The sequence below is a fragment of the Microtus oregoni genome, unplaced genomic scaffold (genome assembly GCF_018167655.1).
Source record: "Microtus oregoni isolate MIOR12 unplaced genomic scaffold, Mior012 000000F_ref0000247, whole genome shotgun sequence".
NCBI lineage: Eukaryota > Metazoa > Chordata > Mammalia > Rodentia > Cricetidae > Microtus > Microtus oregoni.
In genome coordinates, this window is record NW_024543059.1 from 64385983 (window position 1) to 64412990 (window position 27008).

Below are 27008 nucleotides of genomic sequence, written 5' to 3' on the forward strand. Positions count from 1 at the left end.
AGAGCACGCAGGTCGCAGCGGCTGCTCTCCTGCAGTGGGCTGGCTCCCAGATCTAGTCAGGCAGCTGCTCCGTTCCTTGATCATTCTACAGCCTTTGCCTAGGAGGGTAAGATCGGTGTCTCACAGCGCGGTGCTGGCAGGGGCTGAGTTCATGTGTGATTTCAAGGCTTTATTACAGGGAGGAGAGAAGTTCAGTGGCCAAAACTTCTCATTCCCATCCTCCAACTGCTCTGTGTTTCTACTCCTTCCTCTCTCTGGCATAACCCTCTAGAATAATTTATTAGGATAACTGCAAAGTGATTTAAAATTTCTCTTTTTTCCTAACAATAATTAATCTCAGTCCAGCTTGGAACTTCGACTATGAAGTTGCTAATTTTCAGCAAACTATGAAATTCTGCATATGAAGAAGTTAAGACCATGACAGCATTAATAAACCTTGTTTTGACATTATAATTTGAATTCTGTTAGAATTTGTAGATGGATGCATTCTACTTGAAGGCCAGAATAATTTTCGTGTGGATGCATTAAGCAAATCTTTAACTTTACAACTTAAAGTTACAGTTTGTGAATGTGTGAAATATTTTTCTGCATTTGAAAACAGGGGTTTGAGATGTAATCATTCAACCAGAATTGTTCTTACATCAAGGTGACGAAAATATATTAATTTTAAAAAATGTTTTAATTGTTTGAATAAAAGAATCATAATTTTAAGAGTGAATAAACTTTGTTTTTAAGTTAGAAGGAAGGCAACTTGAGAAACATGAGATACTTTCCTGTGGCGGTGACAGGGTGTGTTTCAAGTTTGTGCATGTGTATTTGTATAAGTATGTATCTGTGTACATGTGTGTTTGTATAAGTATGTATCTGTGTGCATGTATATTTGTATAAGTATGTATCTGTGTGCATGTGTGTTTGTATAAGTATGTATCTGTGTACATGTGTGTTTGTATAAGTATGTATCTGTGTGCATGTGTGTTTGTATAAGTATACAATAGGGAGTTAAGTTGGAAATGTGAAAAATTTAAAATTGTGAAGACCAACTTATGAAGAATCTTAGTGTTACATGCCAAATTCTGACTGATATTTCCAGATTCATCAATTAGTTTTAACCTCTTATGATGAACATTGTATAAAATAAACTTTATTTTACTAATGGTTTTGCCTAGATGAATATAGATTGAGATAAGGGTTGTAAATTTAACCATTGAGAAACTACCAAACTTTGACTGCTAAATTTCAAAATTTATTGACAACTTAAATGTTTTATAGTAAATAACTGTGCAGTAGTTTGATAATAAAGAGATCTCACACACACAAACCGCTGTGAAGCACAGATCCATGAAGTGGTGCTCATGACTCTGAAGCCAGCAGCAAAGCCAAAATGAATTTGCTGAATCTTAAAACCTCGTTTAAAGTGTTTCAGAAGGATGGAAGTGATTTCTGAAAAGTGTGAGCCCTAAAAGGTGTGTACAGCCTTGCTGCTTTACTCAAAGGGATCCCGAATTGTGTAAAGTCAAAGTAAGTAAAAGGGAGAACTCTTCTGTACTTAGGACAGTGGTGTGGTGGCCTGTGTGGAAGGTAACTGAGCAACTTGAATCTTTCCTCTACCTAAATCTTATCTCAGATAATTCCACTTGAGCTGACAGAGGTTTAAAAAAGGGAGATTTTGAACGTCATGGCTTTTACATTAGGATACTAACTGTTTTAGAAGGGAAATTTTGAAAGCTAGTAGGTGTTGTGATATTGCTTTCCTAAGAGTGAAGATATGACCCTTAATGGGAAAATCTGTAGTGTTCATTAATTCTTCAAACAGATTTAAAGTGGAAAATACAAACACACATCTTGACATTAGTTATGAAAACATACTAGAAGACTGTTTACACCATAAAGGATGCTACAGCATATAGACAGTATTAAAATTATATTTTGGCATCTAACACTGTAAAAGTTGTGCTGAAGGACTTACATGATGTCAAAAGTTAGCCTCACTGACCTAAAATCTAACAGTGGACTGTTTATTGCTCTTCACACACGGAGGGAAACAATGTGCCCTTCTTGACAAGGTTTGGGCTCATGTTTGAACATATAGCAAGGTAGAATCATCACTGAGATCCATGTTTAATGGATACATAAGAATTCTGATAGCTTGTCTCCTATACAACCATGATGTGGTTTTATATCAGTAAAATTAAACCAACAGTGGTATTTATATTTAATTCCAGAGAGTGATTATGTTAAAAAAAATAGAGGCAAAATAGGAAGTAGGAATTACATTTTTTTAAATACAAAATATTCCCAAAACCTAATGAGCAAAAATAGATCTTGGTCTCCAAGGTCCCTATAACTTTTTATATCCCAGATTTTACATCCTGTTTCTTCACTTCCAGGCAATTTTATACAGTTTTCCTAATGTAACATATTTGTAGCTGACCTTGCTGACACTTGTATATAGTCTGAAAATCTATTATGAAACATTTAAGCAAACATGAGGGAAATAGAGCATCTATTAGTTGGAAGGCAATGACAATGGCTGTGCCCATGTGGTCTCAGACTAGATATAATGCTATCGGGGACCAAGTTTTGGTAATATTTTAAGTGAAAAATGATCCTTGTTACCATATGGCAAAATACAGTGCAAAATCTGAACTGTTAGACCGACACAGCTGTCACATACATGCATGTGTTTAAAGTGTTCTCTACTGGAGCTATTGTGTGGCATTTCCAGAGATTAATCTGGGGCTATTAATTGGCAGGAATGGCGAGTTGTGGTGGAGATCACAGATGGGTGTAACATGATCTCTGTGGTAATTTACCTGGGAGGAAAGTGACCAAACTAGAGTTTTCATCCTAAACTGTCCAGCATGGGTTGGTTAAACAACTGTTAGCTATAGATTCAATTGATCTAGTTTTATCTTTCCATGAAAAGGTAGTCTTTAAAAAGGGCTGAAGACCATACATGTTTTATGTATATGCATGTCTGGGCATCCATAATCTTAAACTTTAAGTCACAACCATGTGAAGGCCTTTGGGAGACTAATAGCATTAGGTACGTTAGAGCGCCATTTTATCCTCTATAAGCCAGTGAGTGCAAAGAGGCATCTTACAAGTCCCTTATCTATTGAGATCTTTCAGGAGCAAGTCAAAGGGATACTTTTCCATAACTTCTCAAACGTATATTTATTTTAAAAATTCATAGAAAAAATTGAAGATTTTTTCAATAAATAAAAGTAAAAACAGCTAATTGTATAAATTATCTTAATCTGCTATATTTTCTGTTGGTCTGATTTTCTTCTGCTTCAGTCTATATGAACTCTTCATCTGCTTCTGTTTTCTTCTATAAGTATTTATTTTGTAACTTTAATAGATCTTTGTTCCTTTAAAAAATAGTATTGAAACACACACAGCGATTTTGTGAGTCTGCACTAAGAATAATGTTGTTGATGTTCTAACATCCTCCACCATTCATTCTGTAACTCTGAGAGCAAGCTATGGTTTAGGAAGAACTCATTTTCTCAGTTGCTATCCTTGGTCACATTCTTTAGTCTCTATATACCATGACATAACTGGGCTGGGGAGATGGTTACTGGGTGATTGCTTGCTGAGCAAGCATGGGAATCTGATTGACACCTCAGAACCCACATAAAAGCTGAACATGATTGCACAGCTTTATGATCACAGTGCAGGGGAGGAAGAGATAGGGTCACAGGGCTTACTGGCCAGCTAGCTTTGTCTACTGAATGACAATGATACACCCAGACAGGGAAGATGGTGCCTGTGGGATAAGCCTGAGATTGACATCTGTCCTGAACATGTTAAAGCACACTTGCACATGCCCCTAAATTCACATGTATACTTAAAAACACATTCATACATATACATACATATACTTACTACATTATTTGTGTTATTTTTTTGGTTATAAAGAACAAATATTTTAGTAGAGAAGAAAAGTTGAATGTAGACATGAGTAACACCAGAAGGGAGTTCACAGGTCTGCAGGTAGACCAGAAGGCCCACAATTCATCTTTAGACTGTAGCTATTTTTTTACCAGCGGGGCATTGGACTCATTGACTTTTCATTGCCTACCTCTTCACCAAATACTAAAATCCAGACCCTTTTCTGACTCAAGTATTTCTGGAATACTGTTGCCATAACCTGGAAAGTTCTTTCCATTTCTGCTCTGCCCATTCCTGTTTGCTTAACTGTTATCTTGTTAAAATTTTTCTTCACAGTCAAAATTAAATTTCATATTGTCTGTCACTGTAGGTTTCTATTTTCTTTTAACATATGATTTATAATTCAATATGATTCACTTGGTGGAAGATTACACCTCAGAGGAAAAGATGTGTCCTGTATTCATTGCTGTCTCCTTAGTGCATAGAACCTACATGCATGGTGTATAGAGGCATTTGCCTTGCTGGGTGTCCTGATTTCTCATGTGGCTTACATTGTTGAAAGGCATTGGTATTGCAAGAGATTTTGGGGTGGGGGAACTTGTATCTGCAGAGTTAACTGATAAATATTTCAATGTCTTGTATTTTCAACATCTGGAGAGAGAAATTTGTTAATCTACAGACCTTAGAATAGTCAAATGAACCCAGCTCGAATATTTACCAGCTAATACCAAGATATTCTGGCAGTAACTGGCACTGTGGAGAGATACAGTTGTGAAAGAAGCTTTAGTTTTAAATCAGAATCAGAAACATTTAGGGTTTAGAGGAAGATCTTTTGACTAGCATGCTGTAGTCCCTAGGGGCTATCTCCAGCATTTCAAAAAGTATTATTTAATGTAAGTGTCATTGTCACATTGTTCCCAGAATCCCCCTGTTGATGGTGGATTGCTGTTAGCTACTAAGTAGTGTAATTATTAAGTATATTTTAAAATATTAATAGTTCTTAATAGAATTTAATTAAAAAAGTACTAATAGTTAATGTTATCACAATTCAATGGTTTCTACAGAATTGTCTTGACAGATGTATAGTCTGTTAATTTTTTGTTCTTTAAAAAAAAGATGAAATTCTAGATGCTGAGGTGGTGGAAAGAATGGCTCTTGAACACAGCTGTGAGGTGGCTGTGAGAAACAATGGTTCTGTCAGGTTGGTAGATCCAAATTTATTCCTCTATTAAAGCAGTAGTTACACACTTGTTGTCTTAGGAAACACGTTATATACTTGGCATTTGTAATCCCTGAGCAGGCTCTGAATGGCCTTGTATATCCCTCATCTGAGCAGACTCTGGATATGTAGTACCTGAAACTGCTTCTTATACCACCTTTGGTCCAGGTGAAAATTCGCATGTGTCTAATACCCTTACTACAAACCTTCTAAGTTCGAAATGACTTTTCTCCAATTAATTCTTCCCTTTAAGTATTTGTTCCACACAGTATCCCATAATCATCTTCAAATATTTTTGATATTTAAGTGGAAGTTTTATGTGTGCAGAAATTATGACATAGACTATGCTTGTATTAACCATAGAACCTCAACAATATGGGGTCATGATTAATACGAGTATTAGCCACAAGTGAGACAACAGAACATGACAGAATAAATAAATATATTTCTATTTCTGTCAAGATTCAAATATAAAGTAAGACAAGGTTTTTGCAAACTAAAAAATTATCTTTCTTTTTCTATGTTTATAGAACTATTCCATTGTAAAATTAAATAATATAAACATATTCTCTCTAGTGATAACCTATGGCTTCTCTCTAACAGATTACTTTTTTATCCAAAGTGAAAAATTAGATCAATATTTTAAATGACTACTTTCTTCAAGGCAAAAGAATAAGAACTTGCTGATGTGTGGTTATGTTTTACTTTAGTGATTACCCAAGTGGAGCACATGCTAAGCAGCACATTTACCGTTAATTTGTGTGGATTGTTATTCCATTGCAAAGCAACAGTCTTCTTATGTGTCTGTTATGAAAGAAAAAAACCCCACAAAACTGATGTTATATGTGTAAAACTTGTATTTACTCATGCAATACTGGGGCTATTTTTGCAGCTCTTTGTAGGAATATTTGAGTGGTTCTAGATGTGCCTTGCTGTTGAATTCAGGTGAACAGTGACCTGGACACTGCCTGAGAGGAGCTCCAGGTGACACAGTCATGAAGTAGGCCATGTGGCACTTAGTTTGGGCTTCTGACAAATTGCCTTTTAATATCACACTCTTTGTTCTATGTATTATACATATCCATACACATGTTTCTTATACATATGTTTTTATAGGATTGCTGGAGTTTATTGAAATCAGACAATATCAGTAAATAGTTCCTACTTAATTTCCTATGCCCTGAGTGAAAACATGCTATGAGGTCTGGATGGCAAGAGAAAAGAGCATAAATCACAATTTCTTCACAGATATATGGCATGCCTTCAATTGTTTTTGGCTTGGATTTTGTGAGTATATACAAAGCAGTTTATTCCTAACACAAGCAATTTACTGGCAATTATGTGTGTTGTTAATCTATACTACTTAGCCTTTCCAGTGAAAAATGTAATTTTCTGTGTTTTTTAAAAATAGACTTAATGACAAACATCTTGCAAATTAGATTTTCATATATTTCATCTCCCTCTTATGCTCAATTTAATCTATGAAAGCCACACATTGTTGAAGACATCTGGTATTGAGCTTAAGCAGCTGGATTTCATTTGTAAAGGTTTTAAGCAAATTTTGGTACTTGCCAACAATAATACAACAGTTGGCCAGTGTATTTTCTTTGTGGCAGCTTTGTTAAAACTGGCAGAGGAACACTGAGTTCAGAAGCAGGTGATTTTCTGCCCCTTTCTGCCCTAACTAGTGGAAGGCGAAGCTTTCTCAGGTGACTCTCTGTTTCCTCAGAGGCTGTGCACTAGTACTTGAAGTAGATAGTCACATCTCAGTGTGTGTGTGTGTGTGTGTGTGTGTGTGTGTGTGTATGCACATATATCTGTTAAAACAGGGAAGAGAAGTGGCAATGAGTACCTGGGATTGTCTCATTCCATTGTCTCCTGGCAAAGGCTTCCTACAGTGGCTATGGAGAAGGAATCAGCGCTGAGCTATGGGCAGCCAGCTGGGTAACTAGGAGCACAGACTGTGGGTTCTCACAGCAGGATTATTTGTTTCTTGCCTTAGAATCACCATAGATCATCAAGATATAGGTGCCAGCACTCCATCTCAAATCTATTATGCAAATATCTGAGAGCTAGCTCTGGGCAGCACCAGTGTAATAAATAACCTCTCTCAGGATTTCACACACACTGTAATGAAATTTTGTTCATTCTTTGTGGCACAAATAATCTCTAGATGTTTCCCCACCCCTTTCCAAGAGAAGTAACTGTTTTGTTTACATGTATTTGAAAGGAATAAAATTTATTTGAAAAGCAACTTACTTACCCAGATTACAGTGATTTTTATAAAATATAAGTATTACCTATTGTTTGATTTAAAAAAAAAAAACAGCTCTTCACAGTCATTGAAATATCATCCCCAGTGATGAAGGTGTAGGCAGCAAGGCTTATAGTTCCTTTGAAAAAATTCATTATGATCTGAGAAATTTCTGAGATAGTGAAATTGAATGGGAATCCAAGAGTTCTTGTTTTCTCTCTCTCTCTCTCTCTCTCTCTCTCTCTCTCTCTCTCTCTCTCTCTGTATATATAAAGTCATAGATACATGTATATCTATATAGGTAGAGATACATATATAAAATTAGTTTCTTTCTGATAATCATTAAACACTTCTTTGGCTTGGGGAGCTGTCTTCAGGGTTTAACTACCTTCAAAAAGCACTGAATTGTTGATGCCTCCAGCCCTGTGCCCACCCTAGTCACATTAAACATGTTCCCAATGAAAATGATTTATGTGTTTGTCACTGTCTAGCAGTGCTGAGGACTGTTCTGGGAAGGCACCAAGTCGTAACTCTCTTCTACTGGAAAAGTCCTGTGCTGGAATTTCTACTACCTTAGCTGAGTATTGTTTTGCTGGTTCTGAGTCCAGGGTTGAGTTTTCCAGACAAACACTTCTGAGTTCCAGGGCAATATGGAAACACAGCCGGGGAGTGTGTGTGGATGTGAGGTTTGTCTCTTTGAAGTTAATTGGTAGTGAATGTCTTTGAAATGTCATTAACTGGAAATGTACTCTTTTTAACCTTATCTTGCTTTATAAATTAGCATTCAGGCATTCAGAATTTGGTATTCCTTCAGGGCCCATGTATTCAGCACATACTGTACTACTCAGACAATCCCTAGACTTACTTTACATAACAACTTAAAAGAGGGAAGAGAAGGGGCACTGAATGCTTGGGATTGTCTCTTTCCCTGATCCATGTCTTGCATGAACCACATCTGCAGTGTTCTGAAGTTTCTGCAGGAAGCTGAGTGATGCAGCTGTCTCTAATGCACTGTGAACCTTGAAAGGAATTTCCTTTTCAGTAAGAATGGATATAGTTTGTGTGTGGGATGATGGAGCACAGGGTTTTCTTTAAGAGAAAAGTGCTCTTATGTGAGGAAAACATCCCTACATCCGAAAAAATAAAAAAAAAAAACCACAAGCAAGATGTGTTAGAGGTAACTATGTACTATGTTCTTATTAGGTAGAGTCCTTGTAGACTTTTGTGATCTGATTCTACGCCTTTGTCTTCGGTAGAGTCAACTGGTGCGTATATTTTTGGTGACATAGCAACACTCTGTAGGTCGTAGAGGTAGACCAGATTTGGAATCTCAGAATGTTAGTTCTTTGGAGTTTATATATTCCGTTGAGGACTACAGCTGAGGCAGAGCAGAAATCTGAAGCAAGTGTTTGTCACATGAGCATCAAACAAATGGGTCACAGCACAGATATTTCCACTTTAGAGGGTCAATTTGAATGTCTGAACAAAACAGAGCCGGGAACTTGGGTTTTCCCTCTCTTCTTTATTTCTTTATATTCAACTTGATTCAAAGGGCTTGTACTCATGACAAAGCACTTTTATGTTTGTTTGATTTTCCTGTTCCTATTCAGTTATGTATGTATAATAAGAAAAAAATTAAAGATCACATTTGAATTCTAGGGGAAAAACTACACACCCCTCGAAGAATAGAGCAGTTTTTCTTTGCTTCTCATCTGTTGGGGCAATTTGCACATTATCTCCAATAGCTCTGCCTGCAAAGGTGGCATCCGATCTCTGGCTTTACTTCTGGAGAGTGAGCTTTTCACACCTCTACTGATTCATTCCTCAGTGCTAGAATTATGTGATCATTGTTCCTTCCCATTGCTGGACATACCGTGTACAGTGACCCTCTAAATTCACACAATATCCTTTCTGGCACTGGCAGCTGGTAGAAGTTGTGGGGCAGAAGGTTTGGGGGAAATTGTTCTACTGTTTTTGCTGGGTGATGTTGCTGAAGTACTTATCCTATTTTTCTACCTCGCCACTGATTATTTATCCTGGGAGTGTAAGCGTACGCTTTGGTTTGGAAAGCGGAATGAGAACACTTGTTCTTTGTTCTGTGGCTTGTTTTGATTCTCCCATCTGCTCCAGAAGGGTTTTAAAGGTCCATTGAAGGTATCATATCATCTGTTTTTATTTTATAAGACACATGGGCAAAATTATGCCCTAGAAGTTCTATAAGGCTTTACTTCTTAGTCTACAGATTACTTTATTATTCTCATGCTTAAATGAATCATTACCTTATTATCTACAAAATAATTAAGAGTTTGAGAGTAAAAAATAAAGCATACTTATGGCTGTATTAAATATTAATAATGTAATGGCAATAACTGACATAATTCATTGGTACTTTTGCAACTTAAGGATATACATGTCATCAATTTCTTTTAATATGACAATTTTATTTTTAGAGGTTAGGCATAAAGAAAGCTAAGAATATTTTATCTTGAGATATAAAAGCTTATGCTAATTTTGCATTTTTATAGCTTTACTAATTAACATAATGTGATTATGGATTAAGACAAAACATTGGTGCTTTATTATCTCAATATATAAATCATGAAGCAGGCTCAAAGGACTTAAATAGCATGTTGGGTCATAAAGTTAATACAAGGTAGTACCTAGGTTAAGATGGCCTGACTACTTACCATGTTGATCCTGTTGTCTACACTGTAAATATGTGTTAAAAATGTTTATATGATTCCAACTTAAAAGAAAATGTGAAAAAAAAATATAAAACGTAAAATTTTAGAATCTTATATTAGTCGAGTTAATAGTTCAGGGAAGCAAACCACAAAAAGTAAGGTTGTCCTCACTCTTGGAAAATGTGCTGCATAGCTTATGAAACAGGGTTGCTGTCAGCTGTCTATGTCTTTAAAAGGAAAGAAATGGAAAGCAAAGCAGTATAAACATCAAAAGTCATGAGCAAGCTCTTCACAGGAGATGAATGCAGATATGGCAAGGAGCTAAATAAAAGAATTATAAGCTTAAGTAATAGGAAATACAAAGCTCCAGTAAGCCATCTGACAAAGTAATTAACAGTTTGAAATTGCCAAGATTTGACGAGTTGGGAAGGAACAGAAACCCTCAACTACTGTTAGTTACAAATTTTCTTCCAAGCTTGAAGAGTGACCAGTCATTCCCAGATATCAAAATTGTGTGGAATGGTCATAGGCCAAGTAAGGAATCTTAAGACAATGGCATTTAAAAGTACAACTGCTAGGATGATTGTAATAAAAAAATTGCAGTTAACAAGTGATCAAGTGGTTTGCTAAATATGAATGTATGTTCAGACAGGCACATGAATGTTCATAGTATTATTCTAAAGAGCTGCACAGTGTAGACAATTCTAATATTAATCACATGGTGAACAGACTGCATAATTACAGTTTTTTTGTACATTTGTAGAATCTTACAAAACAGAAGAAGTTAGAAATAAAGTCAAGTCAGTTTGCCTCCTAATCTATGTCAGCTGGAAAACTTGGGTTTTTCTCTTTTTCACTTCTGTTATTTGAAGGCTTTGTTCTAGCAAATATTGTCTACAACTAAAATATTAACTTAGGCTTCCTATCTTGACTGCTGTTTGCTTTTCATGATATTAATTATTTTGCATTTAAAGCCTGAAATTTAGTGAGATAGTTTATCATTTTATTACTTAGTTTATATAAAAGACTGTGATTAAGTTATTAGTCTTGGTTTAGGTTGGGTTCGTTTTCCTTTGCTAACATAGCAGAAGTAGTCCATCTGCAATTGTTATGTCTTGCTCAGGTCGAGGGGAACAGTACCTCACTAGACAGCTGCTAGCTGAGAGCCTAGCCATTTAACTTGCCCATCAGCCTTTAACATGGCTTCTTCAACCCACACTGAAATAGCTATCTGAGGGAAGGCTCATGCCTGAGACTGAGTGTTCTTTGCTGTTAGTAATGTAAAGTTGAAAAGCCTTTCCTTCATGTAGAATAGTGCCTCGTTGAGACCTCATTCACAATGACTAGCCTATCTGAAGTAGGAGGATCTCATAGGCATAAAAAAAAAAAGAAACGTATTTTTATGGATTATTATTTTTATCCTTTTCTCTTTCATGGCCATGGGTAGGAATGGAGATCAACCTCGGGTTTTCAAGTTTATGTATCAGAGAATTCACACCGTGTGTTGAAGCTGTCTCAGGATGGGTTGACACACAAGGGTGGCAGCATTAATATACAGAATGAATGCAGTTCATTCTGTAGTGCATTTGGAGGTGTACTTACCCTGCACAGCGCCGCTCGAGAAAAGTGCTTTCCTTCTAACTATAGCACCTGTAGACAGAGTGGTTGGAGCATGGGAGCAAAAGCTAAAATGTGAGAAATTGTGGAGCTAAGGCTCTGGGTGGTAAGGCGAATTGGAAGTCGCCAAAACTAGACTGCAAAGAAACAATACTGTTTAAATCATGTCCTACTGTCAGCACTACATGGAAACCTGTTAAGTTAACAAAAGAAATTCTGAGTTCGTAACCCAGATCTATTGAATCTCAAAAGCCTCAGAAATGCATGTTAAAAGGCGGACAGGTGATTTTGGCATAAAGTTTGAGAAGCACCTTCCTGGATGATGCTGGGGTTCTCAGTGTCAAGTGTAATGATTGTACTTCATCCCACAGGCAGGGGACTTTGGGGAACATTTGTGATCAGCTGTAGAATGCTTCAGGGGGACTGTATAGAGTTCAGGAGAGTCTTCTGCTGCATTTTTCTAGTAAAGAGATTGCTGTTTAAGTATGAATAAAAATGCTATAATATTTGTAATCTGATTAATTCATATACTTTAAAAAGCATTTTGGCTTGTAGTTTCTGTTGATTAAATGATTCTCGTATAACCATGTAAGTGTTTGGAAGTTTCAGAGGAATAATTTTTATTGGTTATGATTAAAGGTACTTTACTCTGTTGCACTATTATATTTATTAAATGTAAAGTATTTTATGTATCTTTTCCAGACCCAATCTTGCTATTAAATCCTCAGGAAACCCTAATAGTTTAAAAAAAAATAGCTAAGCACATTCCTTAGGTTATTTTACTGTGTAATGTTTTCCCAAGTATGCTTTGCATTTTAGATATTTTCATTTCTCTGGTAATCTTATTACATATCAAGAACACATGACCTGTTGGCATTTTCTGGAATAACACATTTGTTCCAAATGCAAATGGCTAGACTCAGAAAACCTAGTCAGCCAAGAAGTTTACCCAACAGAAACCTATGCTGAATCTAAAATTAATGGTCACAGTTTTCATCAAAGTGAATGTCAATATTGAATGCACAGCATTAAGTAAATATTACCAAAATATGTCATTTAGTCCTGTAAATAAGAGATGGTGTGTGAAAAGGGATTATTTCTTTTGTGGAGTTCTCATACATTGCCTAAGATGATCTTAAACTTATATGGTCAAATAGTCCTCCCACAACCTCTGGAGTATCTAATATGCATCCAAAGATGCATCATCACACATGCAGAAAAATAAGAGGTCTTTTATCCGTGGATCTGAGGTGGGTTTGACTGCACAAAAAAATCAGTTATTAAACTCCTACTTTCAAAGTAGTTTTGATCATAATTGGAATGAATTTTGTTTACCACCAGAAGGCCATGACATTATGTTTCCATAGGAAGTTTTTTCTTGATCTACCTAACCTTACAAAATGCCTTAGAGTGTATTACACCTAGCTCATGTCTAAGAGTTATCTGTTTGGGGAAAAGGCCTTTGTGTTTTTGATGGGAATAAGAAAATCTGGATTTTATGTTTACTTTCTGGTGCTAAGTACTTACTTATGTTTGGCTATCACTGTTAAAATCCTTTACTAGTTGAGATAAAAATACTGAAATGTTTCATATAAAAAGTTAGTTGTAGGCAATATTACTGTCTTTAAAACACAAGAAGCACTTTTCCTTCATTTATCACACCACGACAACACAGGCAAATTTCTAATGTTGTATGCTCTGCATTCAAAGAAGGTAGCCCTCAGTGGGACCACATTGTTTAGTTAATAGTATATGAATGCAGAGAACAGTTTGAGAACAGAGCAGAGTGTAAATGACTGAAAAGAAAGTATCAACCCATTTGAGATACTATCTTGAAAAAGAGCAAAATGAACATATTTCATGGAAGAGACTCACACAAGTAGGAGCTCAGAGATGTTATAGTTGTGAACAGTTGATGTCAGTGCTGTAGACAGGGCTGGTGACCTGAGGTGGCAGGCAGGGACGGATGATGAGAAGGTGTGTGGCCACTCAGATTCAGAAGCATGTGCTTTTCTTGTAGGTCACATAGATCCATGTAATAAGTTATAGACAAAATAACATATTCCTAGTTCCCATTGTCTCCCTCTCTAAGTTGATAGCAGCCCCACCCTTTTAATTGATTAAGACAGACCCCTTGGTGTCTTCCTAACCCTTCTTCTTCTCTTACGCGATATATGTAATTCATTAGTAAATTATTTTAACAGTCCCAAATTGGGTCTTCAGGCACTGTTCTTTGTAGCCATTGGCCTGAGGCAAGCATCCTGTGATGGTCATGGCCAGCTTTTTGAAGGTTAGACTAGACCTTAGTCCCTCCATACCATGGTCAAATACCTCCTACAGGGAGTGACCAAAAATGATCCTGAGGCAGTTTGATTAGTGGGAGTAAGAGGAGATGAGTGGTAGTCATGGATGGAGGTACCAAAGAATTATCTCAGCCGCCCGCATGAATGTTTCCAGCAGGCCTTCCATCAGGTCTCCCTTTTTCTCTGTTCTCACTCCTTCTCTTGTTGAACGAGTTAAGCCCAGCTGCTCCCTTATAACACGTGTGTCTCGAGGATCCAGCTTGCTATTCTCTCTGTCCAGAACAGTCTTTCTTTATGGATTACTGTCCTTCTTATCTTTCTTTGCAAAGATGACTTAATAGCGAGGAAATTCTAGCCATCCTCTGAAATAACAGCTTCCAGTATGCCTTGTCTGCTTTCCCTATTTTCTCCCCACAGCACTTACAAAGATTTATATCTGTTCATGTTATTCTGTCTGTTTCTCTCCCCCTTAAAGTGATAGAAAGCTCTATGTTGGCAAAGAATTGTATTGGTTCCTTTCCATTGTTCTTGGATTAGGATAGTGTGTGGTCAGAGTCTGGAACCTGTGAAGTGCTCAGGAAATTATTGCCTAGTGATTGAAGCAGGGCACATTTTAAGAAATGTAATTCTAATTGTAGTATAAAGATAGTTAAGGGAAGGTAGGACTAGAGAAGAGATGCTGAAGCGTTAGTGATGACCTTCAGAGCAGAAATGATGAGGGCCTTGTTTAGCACCTTTCAGTGGAGTCAAGAGGGATGCAAGGAAGGATGGCAGAAATACATAAAGGATTATGATGAAATTATTATATTCTGCATATTTTAGTGAAAATGACCAGGGAGTTGTCCGTGACTATAATTGTTTGGGACACTGAAAACTGGATGAATGATGGCTTTTTGCATCAGAGAATACAAAGGAAAGTAGATTGAGTGGCACATGGTAGTATGTGCCTATAATTCCCAGCATTTTGCAGAATTGAGATAGGATAATTGTTAATTTGGCATCAGTGTGGACAACTTACTGAGACCCTAAGACTTTTTTTTAAAAAAATAGAGATGGATAGGTAGAAGCATTAAGAGGTGGAATAGTTTCAGATATACTGTTAGTTTTATGTATAGTTGTCTTCTGAGTGTTAAATTATTAGTTGAATACACATTCATCTTGAGTCCAGGAGTACTGTCAGATAACTGATCAGAAGTAGAACCTTGAGTAAACCAGTGGCCTCATAACACATATTCCTATGCCAGAGCAAGGGTTTCCAATCATTGACATATTTACATATGCTTATCCTATATTTAAAATTAGTAATAAGATAAATATTATTGTAAAAGAGAAAACAAATCCCTGTATGTGGTAGTTTGAATGTATTTGGCCCCCATAATCTCATAGGAAGTGGCAATATTAGGACATGTGATCTTGTTGGAGGAAGTGTTGGAGAAGACTGGGTAACACACCTTTAATCCAGACCTTGAGACTAGATAGTACACCTTTAATCTGGACCACACCTTTTGGAGGAAGTGTGTCAGGGTGGGGGTGCACTGTGAGGTCTAATATTCTCAGGATACCACCCAGTGAGTCACGTGACTTCTGTTGTAGCAGTCTAGGTTCCAGCACCACATCTGTCTGAATGTCACCGTGCTCCCCACTATGACAGTAACAGACTGAACCTCTGAAACTGTAAGCAAGCCCCTCAAATAGATGTTTTCTTCATAAGAGTTGCCATGGTCATGGTGTCTCTTCACAGCAATAGTAAGCCATAAGACACTATTTCTCTGTTAGTATTTTTTCCTTGCTTAGTTTTTCTTGGGTCATCATCGAAATAAGAAGATGCAATATCTAAGTACCATTAGAGTACATAAAATTTGCCTTTGCCTTGTCTGGCTAACCTCAGACTCTGTGTTTTGCTTTTATAATCAGTATCTTTTATTGAAAACATGTTGAAGTACATTTTTTCCTTTAGTCACTGGAATGAGTAATTCCTTTAGCAAAAATATTCGGAATACATGCAAAATTTTAAAGGTTTCAATGTGTTCAAATAAGACTCTTGGCATGTATGCATGAAACAATACACAGTTATTAATAGTTTGTTCTTCACAAGCACATTTTTATGTATTTTGAAGTTGAGATTTTTGCCAATACCCTTCATCCCTCTGGTGATTTTGTTACCTTATTTAGTAGAGGAGAGTTAGGCATCTTGAAATGGTCTTCAGTCTAGAAATTTATTAAACAATTTGATTTCGCAAAGGAACCATGCTGTTGGAAAGGTTACTTGATATGGATTGCTGGGCCAGAATAGAGAGAGAAAATTTATGAAAATTTATAGAAATGAAGATAAAATTACCCAGTCTAATCAATGTTCATCTAAGTTGTGTGTGACATCCTTGACTTGATAGCTGATCAGAACCCTTCCATCTTCATCTCCTGCCCCACTTTGCAGTAAGCTCTGATATTAGTGCTCTTTATTTCTTAGCTCTCATTGAAGACTCAGTGGGGTTCGGAAGCCATAGAGGCTGTATTGCCGGGATTGCTCTCAGGAGGGCATGATTCTGGTTTATTACTAGCAGGGAAATTACAGTTATTTGTGTTAATGTTGGGAGGAATTGTGAGAATCATAATTCAAAGATCTAACATAGCTCGGATTTAATTAAAATTCAAAACACCTGGCTATTTAGCACACTTCATAAACTTAGAATAATTGAATTTTCCTGAGTTCTCAGAGACACATTTGCGTGTGTGTGTGTTTATCTCTATAAACAGATTATAAGAAATTGTGTCACATGATTAGAGTCCCAGTATCTGTGAATGACAAAGTGGAGACTCAGAAAGCTTGATGCTGTGTTTTTTTTTGGGGGGGGAGGGCATTACTAGTTTATTCCTTTTTATTCTTGACCAGTATTTCATCGTAAGGGTTTATCACTATATGCACCCATTTCTTATCAAAGGGCATTTGAATTGAATTGTCTCTAGTTTTTGTTTTGGGGTTGTTGTTTTTTTTTTGGCATTTTATACATGTGAGTCATTGCATTTTGTTCTAATTCATTTCCCTCCCCAGTTGCCTTTTCCTTATTCCTCTATGCTTTTCAGATTAATTCGGAGTATAATAAGTATTTGGTCATTTGATTGACTGGATACGGGATTTTATCAGAGGCCAGTAGTCTCTTGACCAGTACCAGGAAGGCTAAGGCTTCAGTTTGACTTTTAAAAAAATATATTGCTTAAAAATTTCCTATTAATGTGTGCATATGTGTGTGTGAGAGAGATATGGTTGTATGCTCATGGGAGAAAATGTCATTTTTGCACTTGGAGATCACAGGGCAATCTTTTATTAGAGTTGGTGCTCTCCTTATACCTTTGCCTAAGTTCTAGTGTTCAAACTCAGTTTGCCTGGCTTATGCTGCAAATGCCTTCATCCTGTCAGTGTCCTGCAGTATGATTTTGAAAGCTACTGTTCTGAGGATACCTGTCTTCATTAAAGTGTGTAGGGTTTACTTCTACTTAGTCTAATATGAACACCCTCAGAGAGCACCTGCATTATAGCTTAGTGGCTACAGTGTTTGACACTAAACCTTGAGTTTAGATCCTAGCAAGATGTAAAGATGGGTGTGGTGGTGTCTGCCTGTAACCTCACTGCTGGTGTGGGAAAGTGGAGATTAAAAGTTCTAGGGGGGTGGTGGCCAGACAATAGAGCCAAACTGGTGAGCTCCTGGCTCAATGAGAGACCCTATCTTAACAATAATATGGAGAGCAAATTTAGAAGACAATGGATGTTGATCTCTTACCTTTACACCAGTCGCACACATACACAAAAAGAGTAACACCCCACAGAAATGCTCTGAATCCCTGCCTCTTTATTAAATTTCTCTTAAAGGGTCTCAAAATATGTGACAGATATTTGATCAACTTGCTTCCTTTATGAAGTACTTATTTTTAAAAACTAATTAACAACTTGCTACACAAATGACGCACAGGAATTTTTCTTTAAGATTTTATGCTACATTATTATCATGAGGCCATCAGTTAATATTAAATCTAAATGCCCAGTGGTGACAAGCTGTTTTTCCACCACTCACAGATCCCAGAGTGGCAGGTGTTAGGCAAATGCTCATGTTTTAGCCTTTGTATCTCTCTGGGTCAACCTGGTGGCCGGCCGTGCAACTCTGGCAGTCTTTTGTCTACTGCTTCAGTGATATTCACAGGAATGGTCTTATGTCATGAACTACAAAGTGATCCAGAAGAAGATAAATGGGGCACATCTCAATACATTGGTATAGACATATTATCATGGCCAGCGTCACAGGTTGGAAGAAGCTGGACATCTCGGCTTCTTTCTAGCACACACGACAGTATTTTAGTTGATCTCAGCAAACTCCCATGGGGCAATAGCTCTATGATAATCCAGTGCAGAAACATTGCCAACACCAGTTTGCCCTAGATGGTCCAGAATACGCAATTGAGCAGTTATGCACCTTGCTTCAATAAATTAGTTTAGAAAGATGTGCTATTAACATTGAAGCCCATGAGATCCCTAAGAAGAGTTTGACTCTATATTTTATGGTACACTTCAGTCAACTTTTAACTTGTGATATTGAGTAGAGCAAGGTGACTACCATGTTGTATTGGAGAACTTTGGTCTGCACTCAGACTGTAAAAGACGTACCAATACCAACAGTTTTACAGATGACACAAGAATTCATCAGTTTGGTGAGGTAATAGAACACAAGTCAGAGGTTCACAGAGTATAGTTCTGTTGTCATCGCAATGTTTATGTGACTTCCCTTTGGAGCTAAGGATGTTAATATGTGGCTCTAACATGCTGCCACCATTCCAGCCAGAATGTTGTAGGCTTAGCTATGTTGAATGTTTGCTAATTTTAATGTAATTTTAATTCCTTGATGATTTCTTCATATCACTTCAGGTTATAGGGTACATCAATATAATCCATTTTGTTTACATGAACTATTTATTTTCATACCCCATTTATAATCCAGATAAACATGGCTCATGTGGGCTTATTTGTTTTACTTTACATTAATAAGAACAACAGCAATCAGGATAGTAGAGCCAGCCTAGGATGTGTCTATGCTCATGTTTTTGATAAAGTCTCTATATCCTTAGGTAACAAGTATAGTAATATAATACTTTCTAGGCTCATTTTTCCATATGGAGATGACAATGATAATACCAACCATATCACTGTTTATCTGAGATCTTGGCATCCTTGAAGGAGCTTTTCCCCACGTGCCATTTTCTTTTCAAATGTTTCAACCTTCTTTCATTGGTCCAATAACACTTCTATATCATTCGGTGAATGGTGGTAGACATTTATGAAACTACATTGGTAATCTTTCCTATTTTCTCCTGAATTTACTGGTAATTTTTCAGGGCATGGGCCTGAATTTATTTTAATTTTTGATTGAATAATTGAATTGAATTAAAATAATTGAATTAATTTTCTGGCATCAACGCTTCCAAATAATTTAATAATTTTTAAGGTCTGTCTTTTTACTCCTGTCCCCAGTCAAGTTGAACCATAAAATTAATTTTCAAAATAACCCATTTTAAAAATCTTATAGCATTTATTTGGCGTTTATGTGTGTGCACAGAGATGAGCGGATAACCTGAGACAATCAGTTATTTTCTAATACCATGTGGCTTCAAGGAATTGAATTCAGGTCCCCAGACTTGGCAACAAGGACTTTTATACACTGAGCCATCTTGCTGGCCCTAAATAACCTATTTAAAATCCCCTCAAATTTATGTAGTCAGAAAATGTTCTGGGCAGGAATCTCTAGATTCCACAGAGATAGGACATATTGGACATTATAAAGAAGCAGAAATGGCTAGGGACATGTTTTAATCAGTGAAGTGTTTGTCATGCATCATGCAAGCATGCAGTCTGAAGTGTGTATCCCTAGCATCAAAATAAATCAGGATGTGAGGTCATATGCTTGTGATCCAGCTTAGCTAATCCCTTGGCAAACTCCAGCTTCAGTGAGAGATCCTGCCTTAAATATAATGTGGAGGGCAAAGAGGTGACTCAGTGGTTAAAATGATTGTGGGGTAAGCAAGAGAGGAAGAGTTCAGATCCCCAGAATCCAAGCACAACTTTGTGGCTATGAGAAGTGCCTATGATTCCAGCCTTGAAAGACAAAGATGGAATCAACAGAGCAAGCCCTCTAGATGTTACATGGGAGGATGCAAGGAAAGGTCAGGACAGGGAAGGCAAGGAGGAAAGGGACTAGTGTGAAGAAGGAAGAGAGAAAAGACGACAGCACTGAGAAGAACCCTTGGGAATGTAATTATTTTACCTTGCTAAATTATCTTTGCTGGCACACTTCTGGTTCTTTGTCCCTGAAATTCCACGTATACTTATGGAAATGAAAAATATACAGACAACAAAATGTGAAGTGTATTTGGTTGATTCTAATCATTTTAGAGTGAAAGACAAAAAAAAATTTGGTTAACAACTTTATTTAAATTAAATGTTCAAAGCCACAGCAGATTAAAGTAATCTATGTTTGGTTTATAATGGAAATTATATATATAAGAGTGCAGACCCATTTGAAACAACATAGTTATACTCTTTATTTATTTTTTGTTGAAAATCTCAAATCTTAAATCCAAATCTTATTTGTCATTTCTGGTTATATGTTAATGATGACCTAGTTCCTTTCAAGTTCTGTCTTTTTTTATAATATACATTATAGACTCCTATCTACAATGTTTCATGGTCAGGGAAACAAAATAATAATTCAGCGGTTGTCATTGCTGTCCCGCTGGAAAGCACAGCCAAGGCTTTCTCTTTTCCAGGTTGCTTTCAATGGTGAATCACAGGAGGAGGTGGTTTCAGAGAGCTTTGTTTGAGTGAGTGAATGCAGCTGATTCCTACTTTGACCTCAGGAAGCCTGGCATTGCCCAGATCCTTAGTGAGCATCACCTAAACTTTGACAGTTAGGAGTAACCAGGGTCATGACTCCAAACAAGAGAGAGAAGCTGGCTTCTGACTGTTGTGTTTGGTTTATGAAACATGCAATACCTTCTTTAGAGACCCAGATCTAATGTTGAAAAGGTTGTGAGACTTTCATGGTACCAAGACTTGCCTTGTTGACTGAGGTCAAACATGTTGCTCCTCTGCCTCCAACATCATGAGCTTTGTACTAGTTACTGGTACAAAGGGCATTAGAAAAGCTGGTGAAATATTTTGGATCATTCAAGACTGAATGAAAGATAAAATAAGTGGTCAACATTTCTTGAGAACAACTTATAAAGTGAAAAGTCAGAGTGTTTTTACTGAGCATCATGAAGTGTTCTGATAATATGAGTCATTGAGGCAAACACTGACTTTAAGACTGAATGCTCACAGTCCTGCTTCACATCTGCTCTGACTGGGAGCCTTACTGTTTTGTCTCCTGGCTTTCAGGCAGCAGAAAGAGCTGCTCTTAATGTCTAATGAATATTTATGCAGTCCTTTGACAATTAAAGGCTCATTAAAATTCACTTCAAAGGAAGAGATTAAAAACACTTTTAAGACCAAAGAATAATGCAGATGCAAGTAGGAGCTCAAATTCCTTTTCATTGGACATGGGTCAGAAACACTCTGCAGATGCACTCTGAGGAATGACTCCTGATGGAAGGCACATCTCAGTGCTGGGTCAGGTTTTGGAGTCAGACTCTCTGTGTTTAAACCTCGGTTTCCCCTCCTTCTAGTACTGTGACCTTTAGCTCCTCCTGATTAGAGCAGCTCCTGCATGGCGATGTAGAGAGAGCAGTGGGCAGAACCACAATCTGCTTGGCAGAACCGTCTCCATCAACCCATGAGCAGAACTGAGAATAATAACTGACACGTCTGCATCTCTGTCCTGAGAAATCTTTCCTCCCACTTCAAACTCTTTAACAACCTACCTACACTGCAGCCATTCGGAATCTTACTTTCCTCTTTCTGAAGTGGCGTGAGGGAGTGTGTAATGAATCCTCAAATCTGAGGACATCTTAATTTCCTTCATTTCATTCTTTTTGTCCAGTTTTTATTCCCATTATACTTTCAGATGTCCTGGATTACAGCATTTCTCATGGCTCAAAATTTACATGTATTGCACAGGAATGCCTAAATATATATTGAGATGCTGTCAAAGCCACACTCCTTTATATAATGCAAAGTGTGTTAAAGCCATGGTAGTTGGCTAGTTGTGTTACTATATTGCATGACAATCACATGTTTCGTAATAGAAATAAAGAAATGCATGGGCATGACCAGATGGTGGCCTGTACAGTTGTATTCCTGCTTACTTATTTATAAATAATTATAAAATAGAAGTATATATTAGGATGAATGAAGAAGTGGTGGAGTCTTCATTTATGTATTTCTTTTTCCATGAAGCTGTACATTGGTATAAATAATCATGGCCTTAGGAACCAGCACATTGTTATTCTGTTGTTAAACATATTTCCTTAAAAATTAATGTACTTATCTTAAATGACAGACCGTTCTACATTACACAAGATGGGGTTGTGAGAGTATACTTGTGAAGTGCCAAGAAGCTGTTACTGAACTCATTTTTATGATAATGCCCCAAACATTAACAACAGTCATGATTTCTATTAAAATTTTCGTTGTTTTCACCATCTGCTTCTCTGAGTTTCTATGCAAATTATTGGACCTGTTTCACAGGGACTAAGTAAACGTGTCTTTCTAAAGCTCTTATGAATGAGAGTCTGGTTATGGGTTTCCAAGCACTCATACTACATTTCTTTGATTTAGATAGCACTATTATGGATGTGTTTCAGGAGACATTGCTGTAATCATGTTAGTGTTTTATGTACATGACCCTGATGACCCTCAGTATATAAATCTTTCATCATTTAACTATGTTGGATATTCACTATTATTTTATTATTATATATTATTATGTGTATTATTATTATTTGACTATGACTAAGTTTGCCTTATAATTCTTATCACCTATTTATTTGTTTAAGATGAAAAGATAATAGAGAACATGATCAATTTCTAACACATTTTCTAAGTAAGTATTCAAGTTATATCTTAGTTAGGGTTTCTACTGCTGTGAAGAGATACCACAACTGAAGGCAGAAATGATCGGACACTTAACAGAAAAGGAATCTCACACTCAGAACTCAGAACTAAGAAAACAGATAGGTGTTTATTAAGGGTTAGACTTACAAGGTCACGATGTTCTGCTTGAACGATGGATGAAGATCAGATCCAAAAGCAAACAAAACAGCCAAAACAGGGCCCAGGGGCAAGCAGAGAAAGGAAGGAAGGGGGCCGGACACACTTCCACATCCAGGTAAATAGTCCAGGAGGCCACACTCCAGTAAGCAGGTAGGTATTAGCTGTAACCTTCCCGCAGCACCTCTCCCTTTTATTTAAATAAGAGAGTTCTAAACCTACTATAAAATTATATACAATAAGAACAATTAATGAGCCTATCTCTTCCCCAAAGTCCTACCTTAATTTGCAACCCTTTATATGCAGTAAAATTCTAGGGGTAAACCACTGATTTTGTTGGAGATATCAGGTTATTTTGTACCCTGCAGAATCCATTTCAAATGGTCTTTAATGGTTTTATGCTATATTTAGATTGTCTTTCCATCCACTATGGTAGTAGATATATTGCTAATGTAAAACTTCTTTCAAACTTTTTATACTTACAATTGTTAATGTCTTAGAAGTGTTAGAGGGATTCAAATCATCATTGAATCCTTAACTGGGCTAGTTAAGTTTGAAAATGAAAACTCTTTGTTCGCATACTGTCCCTAATGATATTATATGAGCTGCTGTAACTTTTCTGGAGCAGAGTCCATGCTAGTCTAAGCTTTCTCTATCTGTAAACAAGGACCATTTTATCCTCGTTTATACATAGAGGCATGAATATTCAATGTGACTAAATAACTTGTTTGCAACACCCTAACATTTAATTGAAACTAATAACGATTTGAGTAACTCATGTAATTATAGTAACTTCAATAAGAGATACACATGCCAGAAAAAATATATCCAACTTTTAAAATGCTAAATATATATCACAATAAAGTTTCATGGAAACACTAAAACCAAAGCATACAGCTGATTCAGAATTGTAACATGCATGGTGAAGAAAAGAAAACTGTTGGAAGATAATATCATGAGCAACAATATGGGAATATAGAAACCATGGTGTATATAAGAAAGTATGAACAGGGAGAATACTGTGGTAGGAGATCAAGATAGAAAAATGGATTGCATCTGTTTTTTAAGAATTTTGACTGTTGTGGAATATAGTTTAAGATGTGTTATATTCTTTTATGTTGTATTTGTTTAATTCTGTAAAGCTGTGTTACTTTGCCTGCCTTAAACACCTGATTGGTCTAATAAAGAGCTGAACAGTCAATAGCTAGGCAGGAGAGGGATAGGCAGGGCTTCCAGGCAGAGAGAATAAATAGGAGAAGAAATCTAGGCTAGAAATAAGAACACTCCCTGCTTTATTTTCTGAGGCAGGGTCTCCCACTGAGCCTGGAGCTCATCAGTTTGCTGGATTGTATGTCAGTAAGTCCTAGGGGCCTTCCTGTCTCTTCCCCTGAAGCTCTGGCTTACAGATGTGTGCCACCTCCCCCAGCTTTCGCATGGGTGCTAGAGCTCCAAGGACAGTTTACACAGAGAGAACTTGCTACCACAGCTCTAGTGTTGATCCTTTCTATCATTCCACACTTATTTTGCAGTGCTAGTAGAAACCATGGGCAGCAAGTTTTCGCTCGACCTTTTCTCCAATAAAGCATTTTAGAAAATGACTAAAGTTGTCCCTGTCCGTTTTATTAATGCAAACTCACAAGCATAACTAATTTGAAATGTGCATAATATCCTGCCAGTATGTAAATGTAGACCACAACCTTAAAATTGGCTTGAATTTGGTGGGCCAAGCAAGTGGCACACACATACATCTGTATCAATATATATTAAGAGCCCTGTATATATCACATGATCTCATATGTGTAATAGAAATGCTTTCCTGTGCTTTGGGTTAGGCAGGTTTGGATCTGTTTTCATTTGTTGTGATTTTAGATATTAGAAGACTTATGTGTCCTTTCCTCAGATCCTGGCTTGGGAAGCGTAGAGCTGGAAGTGGAGGTGTACTGTGTTGAGGGTATCAGCGAATAGAAGGAAGTTAGCCGAACAGTTCTTATTCTATCCATGTAGTTCCTTTGTTTAGACACACCCATTAGCACCCTCTGTTTGCCTGTCCAGGGAATGGGGTCACCAGTTATGTCACAATCATTTCCTGCAGACCAAAGTGCTAATCTCGACAGGTGTGTTTAGCCAAGAAAATCTTCCCTTGCTTCCTGAGATGCTTGCTGTGCTTGCCACCTGGGCCTTATTTTGTCAGCGTTTTTTGTTTCCCTGCCTCAAAAAGACGCACTGTAGATTCCCAACTCAGTAACATAGCTTAGGCTAGGAATCATGATTCTTACACCTGTTTGGGGTTCAGTTACCCTGTTATACGTGTGACTTGGTCTATTGTAAGAGGTGGTGCCCGGTTTCGTGTTTTATATGTAAGTTTCTACGTTCTGCTATAAAGCTGTAAGCGAAGCCTCTCAGACTCTCAGCTCACTTGTGTTTCTTCCCAGGGAACTCACAGTCTCTTTGTCTTAAAGCCTTTCCTCAGCTGGCCTGAGACTGGGCCAGGGCCTCTTTTGATGTCACCCAGGAGGGGATAACTAGCCAGCCATCTGGGAGTGAAAGATCCAGCGCACAGGTGGGGCAGCTCCTGAGACAGCCTGTGAAAATAGAAGGCAGCTCACAAGGAGGATTGGATGGGGCAAGGGAGCACTCGGAGAACATTTTGTATCTGGTGTTTCCTACGCTCTGAGACCAAGTGAGAGGGAGAGGGTGTTCTAGCCTGAATTTTCAAGAATATTAAGTTTTTTTTTTTTCCCGAGACAGGGTTTTTCTGTAGTTTTATAGCTTGTTCTGGAAATAGCACTTGTAGACCAGGCTGGCCTTGAACTCACAGAGATCCACCTGCCTCTGCCTCCCGAGTGCTGGGATTAAAGGCTTGTGCCACCACTGCCCCGTTTTGTTTTGTTTTGTTTTTGTTATGAATATTAACTTTGGACGAATCATTAATTTGGAGTTGTGAGGCAAGGTGTAAGAAAGAGGAATACAAAAATAACTAAATTAAAATTGAAAATACATTCTTCAAATGTACTGAATAAGAGAATAATAAACGTTCCCCCTCCACCCCATGTCCAATAAGCAGCATAGATTTAGTGGAGGCTTCTGAGGTTGCTGCTGCTGAGTGAAAGGTGACAGACAGCTGTTTTATGTATGGAGACCGAGAATAACACTTTAGCAAGCCCTGGCTGCCCTCCTTCACCAGGCTTATGATGCCAGCCATAGAGCAGTATGCCTTCCCCAGGACCAACAGCCATTAATGTGAACCGGTTACAAGCATTTGTTACTCGATCCTGTGGGGTTTTGTAGTTCTCGTGATATAACCAAAATGTATGTGCTGATACAATTTTATTCATGGTGGTGACATTGGAGAACATACAGTAGGTTTGTGTGAAGCTGACTGCAAGTCTGATGTTGGAGACAGAGGTGCCTTGAACATTATTGCTATCAAATGGTTCTCATGCCATATGGGATGTTTTTTAAAAAATTAACATTAGTGTCCTATTCTTTTGGAGAGTGTTTATAATACCCACAAGAATGTGCTGGAGCAGGGATTGGATTGCACCCTCACCTTCAGGCCCTTTCATTGGCATAATACACACCTGTGTGTTCTCTTCTCTGATCTCAGAATTGTTTTGAAATGCTCCTGACATCTGACATGTGGAAAAAGCAGATTTCTGTTTGTCTTCTGACAGGACAAGTTCACATTGTCCGTGTAAGTGCTACTTCTGATAAGGTCCCTTGTCAGCCACATACTGTGCTAACTCATGTGCAGAATCGAACCTCAAGTGTCCTGAGGTAGGTTCTGTTTAACTGTGTAATGTTTTCTTGAAGCATTGAATGAACAAGTTACTAATAGATCATAAAC

At 37.4% G+C, this 27008-nt stretch overlaps 1 protein-coding gene across 6 annotated transcripts in view; it reads left to right on the forward strand.

Annotated features, from left to right (window-relative positions):
- Bmpr1b (bone morphogenetic protein receptor type 1B) overlaps nucleotides 1-27008 on the forward strand; it is a 301342-nt gene that overhangs the window by 218200 nt on the left and 56134 nt on the right. Inside the window, exon 5 of one of the 6 annotated variants that reach the window (XM_041648284.1) lies at nucleotides 26836-26938. The exons of the other annotated variants lie outside the window; for them this stretch is intronic. The gene's annotated coding sequence lies outside the window, so the exon portion shown is untranslated. The remainder of the gene's footprint in view (nucleotides 1-26835; nucleotides 26939-27008) is intronic. 6 annotated transcript variants of the gene reach the window in all.